A 12,944-nucleotide genomic window follows, 5' to 3' on the forward strand; every position below is an offset into this window, starting at 1 on the left:
ATTCAATTGGCCACCTCTGTGTGGCCAGGATCAACCAGATGGCCTTTAGTATAAAAGTTAGTCTGTGAGGCTGGGAGGGGTTGCCTTTTTGCAAGAGATGGCTCTTGCCAGTCAGTTTGATTCTCGATGCTTGGCGTAAAAATAAAGCTTTGCTTGACCTTCACTTTCTATCAGTCTTGCTCCTTTGAACATGGACCCAACATATACGAATAATTTTTTCTCCTGTTTTCTTTTACTAGTTTAATTCACAAGCCCCTAGTACTTAAACTAAGAAGGTAGAGAAAAAATTTTCCTCCGTGACATGCTGTTGATCTCTGTGTTCAACTACACTGGCTTTCTTTTAGTTCCATGATTCTTCCTTGTATAGACTCCTGCCTATACTTTTTCCTCTTCTGGGAATGTTTTTCTTTTTCCTTGGCACTTATTTAATTATCCTTATTTTTCAGAACTCAGTTCAAGTAGCACCTCCCTAAAGACCATCTTTGAGCTTTCTATTTTAAGTTCTCAGGGCACCCTGTAACAGTCCTTTGTAGCACTGGTTACAGTCACAATGAAAATTGTAGGCTTATTTAATTAAAGTCTTCTCCCTCAATGTAAGCTTCTTGGGGGTAGAGATCCTGTCTAATATTGCTCACACTGTATTCTAAGTTCCTGGCATAAAGTGGGCTCCCCAGAAAAACAAATTACTAAATGAATGAATTAACAAAAGTCCATGTATGACAGATAAGAACCTCCAAGATACCCCTTTCAAACAAAGACACATGGAGCCCGTCGATCACAGTTCTTGAAGGCCATTCAGATAATTGGGACAAAGCAATCTCAAAATAGCCAAAGCTACTGTGGAAAAAATTGTTACTCTATAGGGACAAATGTCCTGGTCATGGATTAGATGACAGTTTATCTGAGAAAGGTTGACCCAAAAAAACCATCCTGTAACATGCAACATGCATAAGGGGACCAGATCAAATCTAAAAATAGTTTTATCACTGGAATTGGAAACACTCTAGTGAGGACTCAGCCTCTCTTCCTGCAACCACTATCCCTATGGAGATTATACCCTTTTTATTGAACTACAAAACCATAGGATGGTAGTGCTAAGACACGATCTGATGTACTGCTCTCATTTTAAAATGAGAAAATTAGGTCCAAAGAGGCTTAGCAACTTCTCCCATATTGATGAAGTCCCAGAACCTAAGTCAGGTTCGGTGGGGTGAGGTTCGGAGCTGACATCTAAAGAAAGAATTCTTAAGACATCTTTGGTGCAAAATGGTGGTTTATTAAAGCACGGGGACAGGACCCGTGGGCAGACGGAGATGCTGCTGCCCCGGGTTGTGAGGAGTGGCTGGTTATATACACAGGAGTTGGGTAGGTGAGGACAAAGGGTTGTTCAGAAGGGCTATTGGGATAAAGAAGACTGTCAGGATATGGAAGGCCTGGTTACTATCAAGCCAAGGCCACTTTCCCTCTAATGAGGCACTAACATAAAGACAATTGGGAGTCTCCTGGTGGAATGTTACATTCCTGCTATCAAACGTCCTTGTTAGTGAGATTTAGGTCTTAAAAGAAATTTAACTTTATTTACTTTTCCTTCTACCTCCATCTCCTTCGCTTTTTTTATGGAGGGGAGGGTGATGTTAGGGCTTGAGGAACTGAGTTATGTATCTTTGGAAATTGGGCTATTGATAAGGCAACTTCTTTGTTGTAAATCTCAAGGACATTTGTAAACCAAGAGAGACTCCTGCCTTGCAGGACTGTGATCTCTGCAAGATAACCATTTGCTCTTCTTTTAGGGCAGTCAGGGGTGCCTGTGAAATGTCACACATATTACCAAGGGGAGTGGGTGGAGAGGGGGTGCAAGGTGCCAGCTCCTGCTCCGTTCTCAGCCAGCCTCCTGCTCCGTCATCATTCCCCCCTGAACAATTTTGACCCTTAAATCTTTAAGGTGGTTGAAGGTGGAAGGTCTCATCTTCTGTAACTTCTTCCTGCTGAATAGGGGCGTAGAGCTGTCCCTACCAACTGGGGTCAATATTGATCAGTGGAGGAATGTATAGGGGAGTTACGAAAGGCGGAGGCAGCTGAATCCAGCGCTGACAGTGAACGAGTGTCTTTGCGCGTGGTAAGGATCATCTGCCGTGGTGAAGTCATTGCAGCAATGGAGTCTCGGCACCAAGTAGAGAAACACTGAACAGAGCAACATATTAAGGTTAATAAGGCGATAAGAATGAGAAGCCCGAAAAGGAGATTTGGCCATAGTCCTCCTTCAAACCAGGAACTTAACTAATCACTAAAAGAGAGAGAGGGACCTTGTAGAGCCTTAATCTGGGCATTCATATTCTTTATTAGTCCTGTGATACTTTTGTGATAGTCTGGGATGTACACACAACATTCTGTCTTGATAATTGCACATGTGCCACCCTGGGCTGCTGTCAGGACATCTAAGGCCATCCTTAGTATAGCGATAAGGAGGGTTTTGTAACTTAGGCCCATATTTGATTGGGGAGTTATGGCTTGATAGCATCCCCTTTCCTTCCAAATAGCTCCCTGGGCATGTAGTACCAGAAAGGCATATTTGGAGTCAGTATAAATGTTAATTCTTAGGCTTTGACAATTTGGCTACTAAGACAAATCTGGACCTGATGTGACATCATTACAGTCAGGGACTGTCCCATAGTGAGCTTTGAGGCTCCTTTTATGAAGGCTGTTCTATGCTTAGCTAAAGCATCTGTTTGCAATCGCACCTCAACAGAGGTGGCCTCTAGGATAAATATGACTAAGGGATGAAACCAATAAGACGACCTCTGAGTGGTCCAACCTTAACAATATCCTGATTACAGAGGATCATTGTCAAGTGGTAGAAAACTTGTCAAGAGATAAGGGGAGTTCCCCATGCATCATCCAATCCAATCATAAAGAAAGTGGGGTCATCCATTGTCTCCACAAGTCCATAGTTAATCCTATGGAGTGCAATAGGCTGGCTTTTAGGCAATTTCATTATCCCAGCCACACATAAGGTGTTAGTTAAGTTATACAATTGTAGGGGAATCAATCCCATTTTTCAGTTGTTTAATCATGTGCCGTGGGGTCTGCGAATATCCCCACAAAACAGTAAGATCAACTAAAGAAGCTATTGTACAACTTCTCTGAAGTTTACCTCAAATTGTTTAGCTTAAAGACAATCAAATCTAGAATTTAACATCCATAAAGGTGTGTTACTAAAACAATTTTTCTCTCTAAAATAATCCTCATTTACAGAGATAGCGAAATCAGGACTAATTCACTTGTGAAACAAGTCCAGTTTTAACAAACTTGGCCCATTATTTACATAAGCTCAGCAAGAACAGTTGAGTGTGATCATATAGATCTTTTAGAATCTGCTTTGCTGGAACTTCTTATAAGGAATCTCTAGGTTGAACTTTTAGTAGCCTCTCCGGGCCAGAAGCCAAGCTCTGTACTTGCCATCAGGCATGCCTGCAATACCTGTTGATTTGGGCGAGTTCCTCTTCTGAGCCTCCGCACCTACCAAGGAGTGACATTCTTTACTCACCTGGCGAGGCTGCTGGGAACTCTGTAAGCAAGGTATCAGGCCAACAGTCCCAAGACGCTTTATGGCTCCAGGTTTCATAAAGTCAACCTTAGTTTCTTAAAGCTGTCTGGTCATATCTGAGTTTATGCATATCGTTCTCAAATATGACATTCCAGTCAAAGCCTTGGTAAAATAACCAGTTTCCAATGGTGTCCTGTTACAAGGAGAACAGATTCTTATTGAACTTATGCAAATGACTGATTGCCATAGAAGAATGCTTACTGAGACCTTTTGGTTTCAGAGGGTTCATATAGAGAGAAAAGCTTGAATGCTTTGAGCACTTTTACAAATGAGCACTTATACATCTCTATAAGTTACAGATAACTTAAGAAAAAGTATCCCTAGTCTGGAAGAGCAAACATTAGAGAGAACCAGCAATGTTTAAAGTAAGACAAAACATTAAGAGACACAACACTATAATCTTTTAGTTCACTTAGTCCCATGTTACTAATTCTGGTGAATGCGGCTTTAGTCAGTTTTGGAAATTCTTACCCATTTCAGTTTTAGGACTTTCAAGTATATCAAATATCTGTATTTGTCCTGAAAGTCCTTTATAGGAATCTCCTTGAAGATAAAACTCATTTTACAAGAGAATTAAAACAATTATAAATGACAAAAACTCAGAATGGATATGGTTAGAGCTAAAGAGACATGGCAATTTACAATTTAGCTGCAAGAAAATCAGGTTACAATTTCTGTGACATATAACATTCCCATAATTACAATATCAAGCGATGATCTCTCAAAACATTAAAACTTTAGGAAGTGCATAGAATCTCTAGAATAGTTATAGCATTTTCCCAAATGTAACCCAAGGTTTATCATTGGTTTAAATCTTGTCAACAATTGCTAAAACCTTAGAAAGTTTAAAAACACATGCCTAAATATAATTAGGGATGTTAAACACCTGATAAAACAAAACATAGGAACTGAATTTTTCAGGCAGGCAAAGAGAAAACCATTTACACTTTTTAACAGATCAATGAGCTAAGAAAATTTTGCCCCTTTTAAACAGAAAGAAAACCAGCTTTTTATACCAGTGTCTTTCCCTTTTTTATTTTACTTCTAAGTGTGCAGTCTTAAGATAGGAGTTTTCTGGGTTTCCCTCCCATCATGAATGATGTCACAGACAAGGGGGGGGATCTTTCCCCTGCTGTCCTGTTTGCATCCCTCACGGGAATTTAGGAGCGTCTTAGCTAAGGCCTGTCCGCATAAACCCCGGAACAGGCTACTCCGGGGAGTAGATGACTGTTATGCCATATGACGCCCCACGAGACTCAAGGTGCAGCCCACTCAGTGGTGGAGCCATACAGACACATTCACACAGTCAGGCACTCTTCAGATTCAAACAGGTTGGATACCCTCCCCTTCTGGGCATCTCTGGCTAATGGGAGGTGATCAGTCTCCCCTTTCATTCTTTACAGATTAGAGTGAGTTTCTATGGTTACAAACAATGGAGGATGGTAACAACAGGGTGTTTTCGCAGTGCCTCAACGTTGGGCTGCTTCCTTAATCTCTCAAGGCCAAATGGCCCTTATACTTGGAAGTATAATCTGTGTGGAGGCAGGCCAGGAGAGTGCTAAATCACCTTGGAGGCTGTTTTTCTTTCTTTTTTAGTCTGTCCTGACCATATCTAAAATTTCTTTTGTGAAGATTTCCGTTCACAAACCTTCTACAACTTTCCTTTGCATTCAGGTTTTGTCCCAAGCCATTTCCTTCCAAACAACCATCTCATTTAGGACAAAATTACCTTCCCTTACCTTCAACAAAATGTATTCCCATTCCTTAAATCTTAATTACTTATCATCTACTTTCCTACAGAGTTTCCCTTATTTCCATCAGTCTTAGTTACACTAAGCAGAACTTTGTATTCTTAGAAACACCTTTAGTTATTAACCAATTGTAAACTGTTACACAACAGAATTCTTCAGGTGGCAAATTTATGAATCAGTTAAGTGGCAAACAAGTTTACCAGCAGATTTAAATACTCTTAGTTTCTTTGCAGTAAGAAGTCAAAAGCATAAACCTACATCCAGTAATTAACGACTTAGCATTTTATCCTGTTTGGTTAAGACCTAGATGTCCACAATTCAATTCCATTTGTCATCCAAGCAAAACTTTAAAACTTTCAGGTTACCAAAGACTTTGAAAGTTACTTCAGCAATTACCCATTAGAACTTTGAGACAGCAATTAACCATCAGTTTCGTCATTTCTTTGCTAACAAATTTTAACAAGTAACACAAGCTTATTTGACCTTCAGTAAATTTTGAAGTTTCACATTTACTGCTAATAACTTAAAAGACATGTCTATCTTAATTAAACCAACAAACTTAACTTAATTCCAATACTGATTTACTTTCCACCTGGGCCAGTGAAGAGAGGAGCCGTGGTGCATGATCTAGAGGCTAGTCATGCAGGCTGCACGCACGTTGGTGCACAGAAACAGGAGAAGGGGGAAACAGAAGAAACAAAGTGCTGCCAGGAGGCAGAGAAAGGATTCCCGGTTTTGGAGCTCATAAGCCCCAACAGAGGAGCAGACGCCATGCTTTCCCACCAGCAAAGGGGGAGGGGTTAAGCAGTCCAAGTTGGCCAGAGAACACAGGGAAACTTCCCCGAAACAAAGAGAGTTTCGGCAGCTGCTTGGGAATATTCCTTATGGTCTCTGTCTCGAGTTAGACTAACCCCAGTTGGCTCCAGTTATAGCCATTAACATAGGAAGTGAGTGAGGGAGAAGCCCCCACATCTATTAGGAGTAACAGAGAGAAATAAAGCCAGAATCCCCTTTGCTAGGGATGGCCCAGCAACCTGGCTTTACTAGAAGAAGGCTTATTTACGTAATTATCACCGAATATGTCAGGAGAAAGTTTACTAGCTGACTCATTTGGGCAAACACATTCCACAAAAGCCCCTTAGTCCAGGGTCCTGGTGCAGAGCAATAAAGGCCTAGGTATGAGCAGTGAAGGTATCCTAGGTCCATTTGCCCTGTTTCCTGCAGAGGAGATCTAACTGATAGATCCCACTGAGGCCATGCAGTGTTACAGGAGCTCAGTCCTTTCCTAAGTTTTGCAATCCAAATTATTTCCAGTGGGTTAAAAGGCACCCCAAGGTAGAGTCCTTGGGAACTGAAGCCAGAAAAGTAATGAAGGTCCATTACCAAATCCCCCCTGACTCCTGGGTAGCGTCCCACGCAGGATATGTCAGAGGTTCCTGTGTGTCAAAAGCGACCAGAGGCGTCCCTCAAGATATCGCTATTGATCACCATCCTGCCTTCCCCGAGAAGGCATTCCTGCCGTAAAAGGCCCTGGAGGGGTGCCGGCGTCCCTCCACTTCCCCATCGCATCCTAGGCTGCTGATGGGTGCCTGGTGAATGGACCAAAATGCTGTGCCATGCCATGCTCATTGTCTGTCCTGAAGACTGGATAGTGTTTTGCCATTTTAACCCATGGAAATACTAGAAAAGTTTGGCAAGGGGAAATTACCCAATTTCATAGCTTTAAGCGGTTTGCAGACGACACTGACGAGAAACAGTAAAGACTGAAATCCATCATGGTCTATGCAACATTCCAACACATGTGGTCCTTACAGCCAACTTCCCTAGGAAACGGTCCCCGGTTGCATTTTAATTCAATCGGGCACTGGTTTCGGCCGGCTCCCAGTGGAAGTCTCGCGGCCAGAAGTGGCTAGACCGGGCATGTGGAGGGGATCACATTAGATCAATCAGGAGGAAACCTCACACGGGAGTCTTGAGATTGGCAGCCGTCCTGGTGACTTAGGTGGCTGTCCCGTGCCCAAGAGAGACAACTTTCTATAAGAACAGGAATAAAGAGAGGCCATCAAGTTTCTGGGTCTTATTGCCATTCCGGCCAGGGTACTAGCTTACAGCCAAAAGGCAGACGTTCTCCTCCCCATGGAGTAGCCACGGGCTAGAGGATTACAGCCTGAGCAATTGACATGCAAGTGTTCCAATAAGCCCATACTCCTTGAAATGCCCTGGAATGAGCGTAAAGGAAAAGGAGAGAAAGTACTCACCAATTTTGCACCGAAGCTCAGAGTCCAAATGTAAAGACTCATGAATCTCCTGCCTGGCTCGCCAAAAATGATGAAGTCCCAGAACCTAAGTCAGGTTCGGTGGGGTGAGGTTCGGAGCTGACATCTAAAGAAAGAATTCTTAAGACATCTTTGGTGCAAAATGGTGGTTTATTAAAGCACGGGGACAGGACCCGTGGGCAGACGGAGATGCTGCTGCCCCGGGTTGTGAGGAGTGGCTGGTTATATACACAGGAGTTGGGTAGGTGAGGACAAAGGGTTGTTCAGAAGGGCTATTGGGATAAAGAAGACTGTCAGGATATGGAAGGCCTGGTTACTATCAAGCCAAGGCCACTTTCCCTCTAATGAGGCACTAACATAAAGACAATTGGGAGTCTCCTGGTGGAATGTTACATTCCTGCTATCAAACGTCCTTGTTAGTGAGATTTAGGTCTTAAAAGAAATTTAACTTTATTTACTTTTCCTTCTACCTCCATCTCCTTCGCTTTTTTTATGGAGGGGAGGGTGACGTTAGGGCTTGAGGAACTGAGTTATGTATCTTTGGAAATTGGGCTATTGATAAGGCAACTTCTTTGTTGTAAATCTCAAGGACATTTGTAAACCAAGAGAGACTCCTGCCTTGCAGGACTGTGATCTCTGCAAGATAACCATTTGCTCTTCTTTTAGGGCAGTCAGGGGTGCCTGTGAAATGTCACACATATTACCAAGGGGAGTGGGTGGAGAGGGGGTGCAAGGTGTCAGCTCCTGCTCCGTTCTCAGCCAGCCTCCTGCTCCGTCATCAATATTACCCAGGTAGACGTCTGCAGAACCAGGGCTCAGACAGGTACTATGGGCTTCTCCTCCACAGTGATGGATGGGTTTGATACCTCCTAGGTTTTAGACAACTTGGGTACTGAAGACCCTGAAAGATTTATATTTTTGTGTGTCGCCCAAATGGAAGGCAAGAGAGGTGGGTTTATTTTCCATTTCTTTGGTCCACTGTCAACAGGAGCAAATGTTTGGGTAGGGGGAATTCTAGCCAACCACTCAAAGTCTAGCGGAAGGATATCTGGAGTGTAGGCTGGGCTATGGCAGCATGGAGGGGAGGAGCTTGGATTCTGAGGTTTGGTCTTAGCTTGGTCACATGATAGCTTGGGCTATCTCCTAATAGAGAATTGTGACACCACAATTCTCTCTCTTAATATTTGTTAAATAGGCTAATACGTGGGCTACAGGCTTTTGTGAGACCCAAATATGATAATGCACTAAGTCGTTTAACCCAATGTCTGGCATTTGGTGGTCAATGAATGAAGGTCTTGTTCATTGCCATCCTAATTCCAACTCATAAACCCTTATGGGAGGTTTGCTTTAAAGGCAAGCAGTTGGGGGAGTAGAGTAATTACTTTGGTGGGGAAATTCACCCTCCTTCCAAATAACACACTCTTTAGATATGTTAATATATTTAATCAGGTTGCAATCAAGCTGGGTTGGGCTGCTGAGCCTCTTTCAGTGACTTTGGATATCTACTCTCTGATCCATTAGTCACAGGGTTTACAATTCACCATCTGGAGCAATCTCATGCCAATATTCTCTAGTAGCTCATTGGTGTAACACTGATCATTGACAAGGAGTACTCATGGTTAGGAGAGGATTGAAGGGGTCCTCTTTTAAGTCTCTGGGACTATGGTATAAAAATTATTTTGATTTGGAATGGAAATATTTTGAGTACCTGAAATCTCTTATCTGCCTAAATGCAGAGCCTCCCCAAAGAACTCAATTGGCATAAATCCCCTCCCCAGGAGCCACTCTAATCTTCCCAGAGAATGTCTGCCCAAACAGACATTGTTACAAAACTATCCTGTCTCCCATCCTCTCCCTCAATGGCCCTTTATTTTTCCCATATCATGCCCTTCTCCCTCTCTTCTGCTTCATCTCTTCATATGGTATGTAATCCCCGAATTCTAATGACTCCTTTGAATCACACTGCTTTGTGAACTCCCATACTTTCATGATTAAAATAATCTTTTCTCTTGCTAATCTCTCCTGTCAGTTTAATTCACAGATCCCAAACTTTAAATTTAGTAGGGTAGAGGTAAAGTTTTTCTCCCCCAACAAGATCATGGTTAACAGCACTATGTAATAAACTAAAAACAAAAACAAACAAAAAAGCATAAAATAAGCATAAGAAAGTATACTTTTATTCTAACTATTTTGGTGTCCCCCCCCCCACCCCAATCAAACATTAGATTCCTTCTAAAGCATTTTCTTTGGTGCCCCTGCTTTACTAGTGCCTGAACACATCTGCCTAGTGGATAATCCAGCCCTGGGCATCATTATTAGTCTTAATTTTACAGAGTAAGAAGGAAAGGCTAGGAGTTCAGGGCACATTATTGGTAAGGAGTGGGCTGAGGATGGTCGCAGCCTGTTGAAGCTACTACATGTTACAAATGAAGCCTTTGGACTGTTTCCAGTTCTCTGGGCACTGAGACAAACATCTTTGGGCACGAAACTTTAGGTACATGCATCCCCGAATACTTCTGTAGAATGGGTTTTTAGCAGTGGAATGTTGAAAGCCAATGAACACTTTCAACATCTGTTTTAAAATTATCTGGTGATTTTTTTTTTTTTTCATTTCTAAGGAATCAGAAAATCTACCACTTGAAGTTTCTTTTACTTGTGGTTGTTACTTCTACTTTCCAGAAATGAAACTTTGCTCAGGGAAAATGGTACAAAACTTGGAAATAAGGCAGAGAAGTGATGTTTTAATATTATCTGAGAATGTGTCCTAATAGCCAAACTAGGGCTTGAGTTTGAGGAATTCAAACTAATTCGCTGAGGAATATAACTTCATTTGATGGACAATTGATGATCATTGCCATTTTAACAATTTCACAGCTTTGGAGGTCCTGCCCCTTCACAAGGACTGCCTAAAACAGACAGTAGGCCCTAGATCAAGAACCTCACAGAAAGCATAAGTTTGAGATACTTTGTGCCTCCCTGGCCTTCTGATTGCTTCAGCCAACTGATGTGGGAAACAAAGGCAGAAGAGAAATTATTAAATTGCCTTATTCCCTACAGCCCTCTGATAAGTCCTTGAAACAGAATGACCTTCCCCTAGGGATTCAATTGCCTCAATGTTAATACTTTGTTAAAGACAAAAGATAATCCTAGTCTAACCCTCCCCTGTCCTGCTCTAGGATACTGTGAACCTACTTTACCATATAAAAATCCCTTTAGACATTTCCAAGATACACATTGGCAATCACACCCCAAGCATATGGCTCCCCAATATACATCTGAAGGGTCCCATGACTAAGGTTTTATTAGATGGTAATAAGTGAGCTTTTCCCAACAATAGCTAGCCCCCTCAAGGTCCTGGAAACCTTGTTTCCAAAATTCCTTAGAGACTTACACTATCCCTAACCCCCTCTAAAACTTGAAAGTATATAATGGGCCACTCCTCATGGCACCAGAACAGCTCTTTCTGCCCATTGGTCCTGTCCCTGTGCTTTAATAAAACTGCCTTTTTACACCAATGACTCTCAAGAATTCTTTCTTGGTGTTCAGCTTCGAACCCATTGGATTTTTGCCAAGATACAGCAAAATTTGCTCCTTTTCAGTCTGTGAGTTTCCAAAGGAGAAGTCCAGACCTGGGCTTGCCATCTCTGTCAACATTTTAAAGGAATTTCATGGGGGCGCCTGGGTGGCTCAGTGGATTAAGCCGCTGCCTTCGGCTCGGGTCATGATCTCAGTGTCCTGGGATCGAGCCCCGCATCAGGCTCTTTGCTCAGCGGGAGCCTGCTTCCTCCTCTCTCTCTGTCTGACTCTCCGCCTACTTATGATCTTTCTCTCTGTCAAATAAATTAATAAAATCTTTAAAAAAAATAGTGAAACATTATTTAAAAAAAAAAAAATAAAGGAATTTCATGGGATGGGACCATGAACGATTCCCAGACTGGTGTTTACCTACAGAGGTTTATTTTTGTTTTTTTGTTTTTGTTTACTGTAGGCACATGTGTTAGTGTGTGTCTTTGTGTCTGATCCATGGCTAAAGTTAGAGCACTGGGGCTTGTGGTTCTTGCTTGTGCATCTGTATGTGAGGGGAAACTTTGCCCCTCCCACACAGGAAAAGTATTGGCAACAGATGATAATCTCTCGTGTATCTGTGACTGGCACTGTTGAAGGAAACTTGGTTAACAGATCATAGGAACCTGTCACTAGTACTTGTTATGGGGATCTCAGGAGAAGGAAAAGAAATGTAAATAGGCATCGAGCTAACAATTCTGTTCTAAAAATGAATCTGGGATTTTTGGGAAAGATTTTATTTTATTTTATTTTTTATTAACATATAATGTACTATTAGTTTCAGGAGTACAGGTCTGTGAATTGTCAGGCTTACACACTTCACAGCACTCACCATAGCCCATACCCTCCCCAATGTCCAAAACCCAACCACCCTCTCCTTACCCAGCCACCCCCCTCCCCGTAACTCTCAGTTTGTTTTGTGAGATGAATAGTGTTACATGGTTTGTCTTCCTCCCAATCTTATCTTGTTTCATTTTTTCCCTCCCTACCCCTCAAAACCTGCACTTTGCCTCTCAAATTCCTCATATCAGGGAGATCATATGATAACTGTCTTTCTCTGATTGACTTACTTCGCTCAGCATAATACCCTCCAATTCCATCCATGTCATTGGAAATGGCAAGGTTACATTTCTTTTGATGGCTGCATAGTATTCCATCATGTATATATATCTCTTCTTTATCCACTCATCTGTTGATGGACATCTAGGTCTTTCCATAGTTTGCTATGGTGGACATTGCTGCTATAAACATTCTGGTGAACATGCCTCTTTGGATCACTACATTTTTATCTTTAGGGTAAATACCCAGTAGTGCAATTGCTGGGTTGTAGGGTAGCTCTATTTTCAACTTTTTGAGGAATCTCCATGCTGTTTTCCAGAGTGGCTGCACCAGCTTGCATTCCCACCAACAGTGTAGGAGGGATCCCCTTTCTCTGCATCCTCGCCAGCATCGTTGTTTCCTGACTTGTTAATTTTAGCCATTCTGACTGGTGTGAGGTGGTACCTTACTGTGGTTTTGATTTGTATTTCCCTGATGCTGAGTGATGTGGAGCATTTTTTCATGCGTCTGTTGGCCATCTAAATGTCTTCTTTGCAGAAATGTCTGTTCATGTCCCCTGCCCTTTCTTGATTGGATTATTTGTTCTTTGGGTGTTGAGTTTGATAAGTTCTTTATAGATTTTGGATACTAGCCCTTTATCTGATATGTCATTTGCAAATATCTTCTCCCATTCTGTCAGTTGTCTTTTGG

General features: G+C 42.1%; 1 long non-coding RNA gene across 1 annotated transcript; it reads right to left on the reverse strand.

Annotated features, from left to right (window-relative positions):
- Window positions 1-1,255: 1,255 nt before the first annotated feature.
- On the reverse strand, window positions 1,256-3,689 carry LOC309872092. The gene is made up of 2 exons (XR_014315661.1): window positions 3,545-3,689; window positions 1,256-2,181 (listed from the first exon to the last, which is right to left on the reverse strand). It is a non-coding gene; the product is annotated as an uncharacterized lncRNA (long non-coding RNA).
- Window positions 3,690-12,944: the final 9,255 nt, after the last annotated feature.

Source organism: Mustela nivalis, assembly GCF_964662115.1.
Source record: "Mustela nivalis genome assembly, chromosome: 8".
Lineage (NCBI taxonomy): Eukaryota > Metazoa > Chordata > Mammalia > Carnivora > Mustelidae > Mustela > Mustela nivalis.